The 11,764-nt window shown below is 34.1% G+C and overlaps 2 long non-coding RNA genes across 3 annotated transcripts; both read left to right on the forward strand.

Annotated features, from left to right (window-relative positions):
- The first annotated feature begins 919 nt into the window (after window positions 1-919).
- LOC133818992 (uncharacterized) lies at window positions 920-4,173 on the forward strand. 2 transcript variants are annotated; one of them, XR_009886211.1, is made up of 5 exons: window positions 920-1,034; window positions 1,619-1,699; window positions 2,903-2,997; window positions 3,716-3,768; window positions 3,862-4,173. It is a non-coding gene; the product is annotated as an uncharacterized LOC133818992 (long non-coding RNA). The 2 variants fall into 2 exon arrangements; XR_009886210.1 differs by lacking the exon at window positions 920-1,034 and having other exon boundaries at window positions 1,512-1,699; window positions 3,862-4,169.
- A 2,696-nt stretch (window positions 4,174-6,869) lies between these two features.
- On the forward strand, window positions 6,870-8,117 carry LOC133816542 (uncharacterized). Its single transcript, XR_009885317.1, has 2 exons — window positions 6,870-6,970; window positions 7,887-8,117. It is a non-coding gene; the product is annotated as an uncharacterized LOC133816542 (long non-coding RNA).
- Window positions 8,118-11,764: the final 3,647 nt, after the last annotated feature.

The raw sequence follows: 11,764 nt of genomic DNA on the forward strand, positions 1-11,764 counted from the left end.
TGTAGGTGATTTCTTCAATTAAGTTTTTGAGGTGAGTAATTTTGTTATGGGTTTTTGTTTTGTACACATAATATACTCTATTATAAGAATATATTTCTATATGATACCCTAAAAAAAGTATGATATTCATATTGATTTCAAAGACCTAGCTTTTTCTAATTTGTAGAGAACATTATTGTCTTTTCTTTTCTTTTGGTACCAAATCAACTCACAGTTCTCTAATGTTAAGCATATATATGCTTGATATTGTCAATTTTGATTGTTGTTTTTAAGGCTTATAATATTGGTTTTGATTTTGTGAAATACGTTAACCCGCAAAACATAAGTAAATCTATGAAAAATAGATTACTTACTAGTGCACCTAAATAGCTGAATCAATTGGTGTCATTAAAATTTTAAAATTTTCATTTGATTTATTACTCTGTTTTTGTTATATGAGAATATATATGTCCTCTTGTATTTATTTGTTATATGAAAATATTTATTTGGGTTCTCGGCTGGCCAGCCATTTATTATTGGGTTTCTTATCAATACCATAAATTTTGTCAAGAATTTGCTGAGTTCTACAAAAGTGCTCTTCTTTACTTAGCGAATACCTTAGTGGAATCTCTGTTAGAATCATTTAAGCTGGTAAGTGTTACTTCATGTTAAGTTAATGTACATATAAGCATCAACATCTTTTGGGAATATACATATTTTTGTAACATTATCTTGTAAACTGGTTTGTTTTGATGATATTTTGTAAAATGGCTTCTAGACTATAGATATAATATCAAATACATAAGCTATCATGCTAAATAATTACAAAAAATGCTGGAAGTTTTAACTGTTACATATTTGATAATATTTATACATAGTCTATATATATATAGGCTACTATAATCATCAATTCTGGTGTGCTTGATAGGTAAGGATGGTGGTTGATGAGAGCTCAGGAGGATTTGGTTTCACAAGGAAGAATGAGATTATAAATGGGAAGGCAACTGTAATTGGGTTCTTGCTGTTGTTGGATTTTGAGCTATTGACTAGTAAAGGTATTCTTAAGGGAACAGGCTTCTTGGACTTTATTTATTCTATTTCAAATGCTTTGCAATAGTCTCAGGAATTAATCATATTCCTCTTAAATGAGATGAGGAAGTTTTAAAGGCTTTGTTGAGTTCACTGTGTTTTTATGTTATAATCTTTCTTTATGTTATTGTTTTGCGTAGAAACTAGGATGATCTATATAGTTTCTTCTTCTTCATGTTTTCTACAGTATATATCTTTTACCAAACTGTACAATAATGCTTTTGAAGTAATGAAAATGTATTTTTATTTTTTTACTTTTGGACATATCACTCTGTTTGTTTGTTTTTCTTTTCTGCTTACATAGCCAGTCAGGTGGATAAGTTAATATTTATCTATTACATATTTGGTTTCGAAAAGTAATGGATACAATAAGTTACTAAAGAGTAACTGAAATAATAAGTTACTTGGCAGAAGAATAAATTCAGATTTTTTAAAAATGTAATTGGAGCCTCTTTAGAGAAATTTTGTTTGACCAACAGCATGCATTAAACTTTTCCAGCTGTTTTGACTGTTAGTTTCAGTATTTTGATTTTTTTGTACAATTTTTTAGGACTTGGCATTTGGTTTATCACTTTCAGCACTGCTTGGGGATAATATCTACAACTTTGGCGAGCTGCTGGCACATCCTATTGTAAGAATATCTCTGCCCTACTCTGTGTGTGTGTGTATTTTTTCCCTTCTTTCTACTCAACTTGCCTTAGTTGCTCTACTTTTTTTTTTTTCCCATTTTACAATTGGAAATATTTCATGTTGAATGTGCTTGTGATGTGTAACAATTTTCCATTTTGGTGATTTAAAGTTCGTTCTTCTCTGGATTCTTGTAGTGCCTTGACATACTTACTTAACCTCTTATATATATATCATCTTGGGGTGTATTAGTACAAGGTGAAATCCTTATTAGTATCTTATTGAAAAAAATCCTTTACATCACTGGTAGTGGTTTACAAGGGATGGCATGTATAGGGATGATATTCTAAATCTATTAGCCATGTATCTTTCTTACTTCTCATTATTTGTTCTTGTTATTTATTGATTTGTTTTTGTGGTCTTATTTTTTTAGTCTTATTCTTGTGGTACATGTAGCTCATCTAAACTTTAGTTAACAAGAAAGAGTAAAAACATGATAATGAGACATAAATAATATATACAAGTCATGTTTATCAATAGTTATCTAAATAAGAAACTGTGGAAATATTGAGTTTGAAGACACTTAAAAATCAATCCCAGGAAAAAAAAACAAGCAATCTTACTTCACTTAGAATCCCCATAAAATACAATGAGAAAACCCTTCCAAAGCCTCTCTATACATTCTTGTAATAATATTGGTGTTTTTATTTTTAAAAGCTCATGTTGAAAATATTTGAAAAAAATAAGCAATAGTTGACATTAAATCAGATTTTATTTAATTAAATAAGAAAAGGGAGATAAAAATACATATGTCTGTATATGTGTATATGCACACATATGCACACATATTCTACTCAGGAAACACTATGTTCTGTCTTGCTAATGACATATATGTCTCAGAATTGTTTTCTGCTCATATTTACAACTTTTGCTTAATATATTCTACATATATTTATATGTGTATATAATCTTTTGGGTTAATAGCTGGAACTAGAAATTAATAAAAACTAGCTTGGTTAAATACTAAAATACTTCAGCTATTAGTTTTAAATACTAAAACTGAAAGTTTCAACATATTTTCACTCCAAGAATTATGGTAGGAGAAGTATCACAATTTTCATCTCTGTCTCCTTTGATAGCTTGTTTTGTTCCCTGAATAAAATGGGTACTGGTTGACCTCATTTTGTCTTGTTTCTATGGGAAATAGAGTTAATTTAACAGATGGTCTTGAAGGGCTGGCTGGGCGGACTGTTGCCTTGGCATTTGTTGGAATGTCAATTGCAGTGCTTCCAATATGTCCTGGTTAGTATGAATCTTCTTGAAATTAGAATATGATGTTTGAATACTAAGAATTAACAGTTGGATAATTTTCTATTTTACTTGTTTCTTGGTTTGAGCATATAGTTAGTATTTTTTATTTTGTATAGATGTGATCTCAATCATTAGGCCAGAAGTAAATGAGGGTTTGAATAAGTATCCATATGTTAAAAAGCTATGTTCAAGAACAGTTGCTAACACTTGGTATATGTTTGTCTCAGTATCTTATGCTCTGTTATGAGTTTTCTGGTTTTGTTGATATGATTCTTTCTGTGGTTTTTGTTGTAGGTTTTAAGTGATCCTCAGAAGAGAGCCATATACGATCAATATGCTGAAGAAGGTCTCAAAGGACAAGTGCCACCCCCTGATGCAGCAGGGGGATTCCCTGGTGGCGGTGCTACTTTCTTTCAAACTGGGGATGGTCCAAATGTGTTTAGATTCAACCCCAGGAACGCCAATGACATTTTTGTAGAGTTTTTCGGGTCTTATTGCAAAGAGCTTAAATGTATACAATTTCTCTGGTGTTAGAGCTCATGAAGTTAGTTATTTACTGATTAGTGGTGCCTTCCTAAATATACAATCGAAGATATATTTAATAGAGATTGACCTTGCTGTATTCACCTTTATATTATGCGTTTTCTATTCCCCGATTGTTGTGATTGATCTATTTCCACTGATAATTTTTTTTCTTTACTGACTGCAGTGTTGGACACAAGAGAGAGGTCATTCTTGAAAAACAACTGGTACAGATTACAGGTTGAAAATTTTAGTTACTTATCAAGTTCAAATTCCTTTCCTTCTATTTTAATTCATTAATATTTTCTTTTCTTGCTCCAAAAATTTATTTAGGAAAAGAAAGAGCTGATCTTAAGGTGAAGAGAGCAGTGATAATTATAGCTATTCTGATTGGATTAACTTGTGGGATGATTTTAATTGGCTTTTACATTTGCAAGTGGAGAGCATTTTATGGTAAGAGTCTCTACCCTTACTTCATTCATCTATTAATGTAATATTTTAGCTGAGTAATATTTTGACCTTGCAAATCCAAGAAGTATATGGTCTATAAAGAAATTGACAAGTTTTTATTCTAACAAAGTAACAATTGCCATTGAGGGTTAGCCAACATTCATGGCATAACATTAAAATTCATTTGAAACCAAATAGAACTTAAAGAACATACTGATTTTGAAGACACGTACAATATAGATATTTTTAAGCATACCTGGAAATTTTGAACAGAACAGATGCATTGTTCTTGTGAATATATTTTAGAATCGACCATAAGACATGGTTTGTGTGAATTGGATGAGAATTTTTTAACATGCACATACAGAGAATTTTTCTTGATGTGTGTATATAACTGGTGTTATCATGTCATTTGTTGTAGCTTTATTGGTATTCTATAAATATGAAAGAGATCAATGCTCTAAATCTGAGTTTGAATGTTTGCTATTTGTGTACTGTTTAAGTTTATTCATTTTTTTTTCTTTCACTTTTTTCTGCTACCTTGTTTATAATATACGGTCAAATTTGTTAAAATTCCATTTAGATAGATAGCCATGTAGAGTATTTGTGGAATACAGAAGTAATATTCGGTCATTAATAACTCTACATGATACCTTTGAATATAACTAATAAAGGTAATATATATATATTTATATATATATGGTTATTAACTCTCATGCATGTTTTGCTCAAGCAAAAAGAAAAAAAAAGAAAGAAAAACAAGAGCAAATTGAGTTTGATGAAGCAAAACAAAAGAGCTGAAAAATGAGTAGCAGATCCCTCTATTAATCATATACCAATAAGGACTCTACTCCTAGCAAAACCTCAAGGACTGGCACTATTTTTGTAGCCTGATCTGATCTTTATTACAAACTTTGTATACTTTTCTTTAGAGTTTGTTTATAAAATTAAGGTTGCCGGTGTCCTTGCTTTTGCTATAATTTTACTGAAGTCTTCAAAATGAACTGGAGATGCCTGAATCATGATGTATATCATCTAATTGGTTAGTTAAAGTTGAAATAAGTGTTTCTGGCCACTTGAATCTTATTGTTGCTATCTCAGATGCTGAACAGAGAGAAGTAGATACTTGACACTTCATGTAAACAGCCCCTTGGCTGGGTTTACTTCCCAGTGCTGATGGGCAAGTATTACATTCTCAAGATGGTGGAGATAGTCCAATTCTCAGTCTCTTTAAATTAGTCACTGCTGCAATATTATCTAAGCCCGGGTGCCCAAATCCAACCTCTTTCAGCACCCTATGATTTTCCATTATGTCATATTTTATATATTTCTTTGAAGTAGAACCTGTTTTATGGTCTCTACAGAGATTTCTTTGTATTAACTAGAGTTTTCCAATTTTCTCAGGAAATCAAATCCTTGTTTTCTGTCGATTGCAGTCCATTCTAAGCTGGTTTTGGAAATAGAGATACAGATGAAGTTAGCTACCTTATGGTCGGAATTCCACTAGGAAAAATCTTCATTATCAATCCCAAGGTAAACAATACAAGGTCTATAGATGTCTCATAATTCATAATTCCAAATCTTTTTCTAATGTTCTAATCTTGTCATAGGGAGAGGTTGCTGTTAACTGCTGTGTTGACACGTAATCATACAAATCAATTCATGCTCTTGTTAACGGCATGTTTCCATCCACGAGTTCTTCCGAGCAGGTTCGGCTTCTATTACCATGTCCTATTCTGCTGTTGTGACTTCTTTGCATAGGATTAGACAAAATTAAAACACCAAAGCTGGTGTTATCGCCAACCTCCAATCCTCACATATCTCTAAAGTTCTTTGTCATCATGATGATTGAATGTTGAAGGTCATTTTATAGAGCCACAGAAAGTTGAATCATGTTCCGTTCTCTTTACAACCTTTACAACACTCTTGTCTCTGTTCCTCTCAAGATGTTACAATTTTACAGAATAAAACTTGTTCTTTTTCATGACCAGTGAAAAAACTAAAGTAATACAAACTTATATAGCAAAGTATTACAAGTAAAGAAATAGAACCAACAAACTTAACAGAAATAGTTAGAAGTTAGTTGCCTGGACCAATATAACAAATTTCCTCCTTGGTTCAGAAACTAAACTTGAACTAGTGACTGCCCAAATAGCCCCCTAGTACTAGCAGGCTATAAATTTATACATCCAGTTATCACTACAAAGCTAAAACTTTGTTGTTGTAGACGGAAGAACTTGAGAAGGACTCGATGCACGAACTTTTTGAATGCTCCATTGATGTACTTGCGAATATTGATCAGGTTTCCTCTGTTAAGGTACTGGGGTTTTGTATAAAAGTAATGCATGATAAGAACCATGATAAGTTTTAGTTAATTTAACCATGTATATTTTAAGAATGATTTCATAGTAATATCATAGAACTTAGATAATTCAGCCTTCTTTTGGACAGTCCAACCTCTCATTATCGCTTCTTGAGTAATATTTTTTATTTTTGGTTTCTGTATAGTTTTTCAATTTGTGGATTTTGTTTTTTAAATTTTTTATTAGTCTTATGACTTCCTACACTTTGGTTTTGAGGGTACTGCAAGAGTACTGATAGAGTGGCTATGAAGCATGTGAACAATTGAATTCATAGCTTGTTGCAGTAATTAGCTAGAAAAGGAAAGCCAGACTTGTTCTGTTCTGCTTCTAGTTTTATTGATGTTGTTATGTCTACCATTTCTCTTGCTTATGATGTTGTACTTCGTTTGATAATTCTAGATATGCATGTGCTTTGGTTTTCTCTATTTTTATAGCTTATTTCATTGCTGCAATTTTCAACTTTTATGTTGGATGACTAATTATAAACAATGTTTAGTAAACTCAAAATTTTGTGTTTGATTTTTAGTATCTAGCTTCTGTTCTGCTTCTACTTCTGGGGGTTTCTACTATTGGAGTACCAAGCTTGCTGGCCCAAAATGGTCACCATTTGCTTCATGGATAACTGGCTGGTATATAATTAATATTCTTTTTCTAACTGTTAACTTGGGAAAACGTCTTTCTTCAATTTTTTCTAGTTGACTGTTTATACTCTGGCTTGGAGCTTTTAGAGTTTCATTTGGGGTTTGAGACTGTAATGCCTGTACAGTACAAAGTCACCATTAGTAAGTATCGCACATACTTTAATCTTAGCACTAGACCTTATATACATATAATTTAGTTAAACCAGTTAGTTTAGTTAAGTTATTGAGAGTAATTTTGAGCTTAGTACCAGACCTTATATGCCTAAATTAGTATAGCACATAACGTTATGCATACAAGAAACAGATGGCAGAAAATGAAATAGATTTTCTTTTGCTTCTGGCTTGCAACTAAAGTTGAATGATTAAGCATAAAGTATGATTGAGTTCTTCTATATCATATATAGACTTTTTCTTCAAAAATCATAAACTTGACACTAAAGCCAAGAGTTTAGAACACAAACAGGAAACAGAAATTTAAGACATACCAGAAACCGTCTCCTCAAAACATCGATTCTTGTCATGTTTGATTTTTTATTTTATTGTTTTTATTTATGATTTTGTTGTATAAGAAGTCAAAGTGTGATTCTGTTTTTGTTCTTTAATTTTTTTTGGGGATATATTGACAGAATTTAGAGTTCTGGAATCAATTCTTCCTCACATACTTTTTGATCATTGAGAATGATATATTTGTTATCTTGATACATTTCACAAGCCTTGTTTTAAGTTGCATGTTTTGTTGCTTCAGTCGTTGTTTTACATGGTAGTACATCTTGCTATACCCTGCTGTTTCGTCAAGTTTTGGAGTTATTACAAATTTAATTTAAACTTTATATGCTTACAAGTGGAAACTAGCTTAAGTCTTATGTTCTTAATAATAAAAGGACTTTTTTTTTACAATGTGCAGGTATATTGAGATGATTTCTTTGGAGCAATTATTGACAACATTTGTAGTTGAGGCCTTTAGAATGGAAGAATGTATTTCACTAATTTTTGTATACATTTCTTGTTTTGTATTTAGTGATAAAGGAATCTGAATTGGGCATAAATTATGTTGTAATATGATTTCTTAAGCCTAGACTAGTAGACTAAATATTGTAATTACATTTGAGTAATTAATAAAAATCTATTTATGTTACCTTATTTGGCTTCAACTTTCATATTTGTTTTCCTAGTTTTGTGTAAGTAAAAAAAGATTATGTTTCTCTAAGCTAATATAACACATGTGTTATACTAAAGTGTAGTATAACACAAAAAATGTGTTATACTAAAGTGTAGTATAACACAAAAAAAGTGTTATATAATCGACTATAAATAACATAATTAAACACTTATCTATATATTAAAATAACATAGAAATTGTGTTATCGTTGACAGTACAATAACACATCTGTATAACACTGATAAAGTGTTATGTAAATTACCCTGACCTACGATAACATAGTCGGTCTTAACACATCAGAAAGTGTTATCGTATGTTTTGATAACACATTTTCGGTGTTATTAAAAGCATTTTTTCTTGTAGTGTAGGATGAAGCAAACTGATGACTATCTGGCAAGGGCTCAGACTATTTAATGAATATCTCCTTCTTTATGAGATATTGATATTTTTCTCATGACGAAAATTGCCGGGCTACGACGGGTAAGGGTTCTTGGCCTTGGTCGATTTACTCCCACCTTGCATCGGTTTGGATATGCTGACCGACGTTGGTCTTGGCAGTATTATGTCAATTACCTTGACCACGTGGGAAAATTCGCCCATCATCACCATCCTTGGGATCTCGTAGGAACAACGGTGGTCGATCAGTTTGTGGATGCGATTTTTGGGTAGTATTGAAATAAGAAATTCGAGAAATGGAAATTAGGCTTTATCTAAACCTTATAATAATAATAATAATAATAATAATAATAATAAAACACACCAAAAACTTTTACGTGGTTTAGTGGTTAAAACCCATCTAGTGCATGAGTCTATGTTATAGCTTTTATCTTTGAGGAAATTGGTTATGGAAATTTCTGTAGAGTTTTGGTATACAAATTTCGAACTCTTTTCCATTAACACTCTATTTATAGGGGTTCACTGGACATATTTGAGAGTCGTTTGGCATATTTGTACCGTACATGTTTGAGTTATTTCCCAAACGTACAATTGAATACACTTAAGGACAAAAACTACCTGAAATTATATGTTCACCAGGTAGAGGTTACAAGATAGTAGTTAATAATGTTTCCAAGTCTTCAAGAATTCAATTCTAGGCATTCCATGCATCGGCAATGAGCTGAGTGCGTGCTACACGAGCTAGAGGATTCTAGACTTTTACTGACTTGGACATTAAGATGCTCGAGCTACCTATTGTGTGGCCTGAGGATCCGGTTGGGAGATCTCCTTATTATTTGGTCGGATAGATGTTGACTCGAACTGCTAGTTCAGGGAACTTGTATTGCATTGTCAGAATTATGAATATCTTCACTAAATGCTTGCCAGTTGTACTGCGAACAGGACACGTAAACTCGTGTTTTTCAGGTAGAACATAGCTTTTATCGATGAGTGCTCGGGGGTTCTATTAGTACAACACCAACATAGGCTTGGACGTAAGCCTCTTGCTTGATGCCATGAAGAATGTTGTCTACGAGTTGGTGTCCTCGGGAAGTGATAGGGATTTTGGTGTTCTGTGAGGCCTCTCGTCATTCGGGGAGTCCTTCAAGCCCAACGAGGTCCTCGATGGTGGAATGAAATTTTGAGCACTGGCATTTATTTATATGCTCATTTGTCATATTATTTTTTACTTTCAAAACTAGTCATTTGCTTTCTTTTTTCCTTTCTTTCAGGCCAGATTAACAATACAAAGAGACTACGAGAGAAGTAGCGAGCTGCCTTTTTGGATTGAAAAAGGAAAACTACCCTTGAGGGCTCTTCGAACGACAAATGGAAGAAGAATATTTTCACTGATGATGCTCCTCTAGGGGCTTGACGAGTCGACTTAACTGTTTCCACCTCCTGAAAGTCTCCGATAGTTCTGCCTGCTGGGTCTTCGGCGCCCTCGACCCGCAAAGATACCTCAGAGGATTAAGGTCTCAGGCCCCCGATCCGACTGGTCGAGGTGGGCCATATTTCTAAGGCCAATGAGGCTTTATTATAAGAGGTCAATGCAGGGAGGGCCAGTACCAATGCCGCTGCTCTGGCAGTCGAGACCTCTCTTTGGTAAGGCCAATCCTTTAACTCAATTGAGCCTTCCACCCCTAAGTAGTTCCAAAAATTTAGTAGAGGGCTCAAAATTAGGTGATGCCTTTGGCCGCAAGAATCATGTCCATTTTTTGCGACATCATGGGCAGCATACCTTCCCGGTGATTGACCAAGCTTAGGGAGCAGAACATTGCTTATCTCTCCCACAACAAGTTTGTGACAACCATTATGGTGAGTTTGCCTTTTCTTCATTAGTATAAATACTCTTATGATATCTGACGTCTTTCTAATACGTGCTTGTTTCCAGAAGACTTTCCTCACACTTCAGCAGACGGAGGCAGTGAAGGGATTGATGTGGGATACCAAACATCTCTATCAATGGAGCTCCTGAGGAGAGCTAAGGAGGATATAGAAGAGCTGAAGAAGGAGGTGGCAGTCCTATAAGAGGAGTTGGAAAAACATTGCCAGGACCTGATCAGGCAGGTCACGAAGGTCAATGGACTCACTCACAAGCTTGAAGCGGCAAATTCCAAAAAATATGCCAACAGGGTTGAGAGAGACACCACTCGAAAAGAGAAAGAAGTCGCAAATTCCCAACTGTTCGAGGCCCAGAAGTAGGTGGTGCAGCTCTTAGAAGAAAAATGCCAACTTATACACCACGAGTCAGAATTCAAAAAATGGATTGATCATCAAGTGGCTTGGGTAGCCGAACTGGTCAAGGAAAGCTAGGCCAACCTAGATTTTGCAAAAATAATTGGGTTTGACGCCATGTTTTCCATATGACTGGCCAACCCCAATTTGGACCTGAGCTACATGGGTGAGAGGGAGTCTACCTTTCGAGCAACTTGCAAGGACCGTCACCATTTGGAACAGGCTTGGCAAAATAGTGCCATGACCACAGGCACAGAGAATGTTGGCATTCTATTGGATTTGGTACACTCGGAGTCCGTTATCGATCCATCCACCGGCGGTGACAAGCACCCTTATGAGTAACAATGATCTATTTCCCTTTTTTTCACAATACTTATTTTGTAACGTAGGTCTTTGGGCCCCTCTTTTACTGGAGCATGGACTTCTATTCTTTCGCACTCCCGAGCCTTTCTATACATAATTGACTAAATTGTATGTTAGTTTACATGATCTTGTATATGCACATTTATTCATTTCAACTTTTTATTTGTAGCTTGCACAATCACATGGGTCAACTTATTAGTTTCCTAGCGTACTTTTATTTATTTGTTTTATGTGAATAACGGACTTCTGCCCGACCCATATATTCATTAGCTAGTCTCTCGTACAAAACTCATCTTTGTTTTGTTTGTTTGTTTTTTATTTTTATTTTCTCTAGACTCGCTGACAACATTGTTTCCTCACATACTTATTGTTTTCTGCGTGGGACTAAGCCTTTGGCATGGGATCTAATTTCCTGTTATCTTTTCTTAGGTATTTCGAGTGATCCTTCAGAGCTCCGTTTATGTGGGTTTCGAGTGGTTCTATACCTTCAAGCCATGTTAGATTCTGAGCCTTTTCTGGCTATTTTTGTTTGGTGGGCTAGCTGGCTCTAAGGCTTCGCGTTTGCAATTGGTTCCAAGTACGTAGGT

Source organism: Humulus lupulus, chromosome 2 (assembly GCF_963169125.1).
Source record: "Humulus lupulus chromosome 2, drHumLupu1.1, whole genome shotgun sequence".
NCBI lineage: Eukaryota > Viridiplantae > Streptophyta > Magnoliopsida > Rosales > Cannabaceae > Humulus > Humulus lupulus.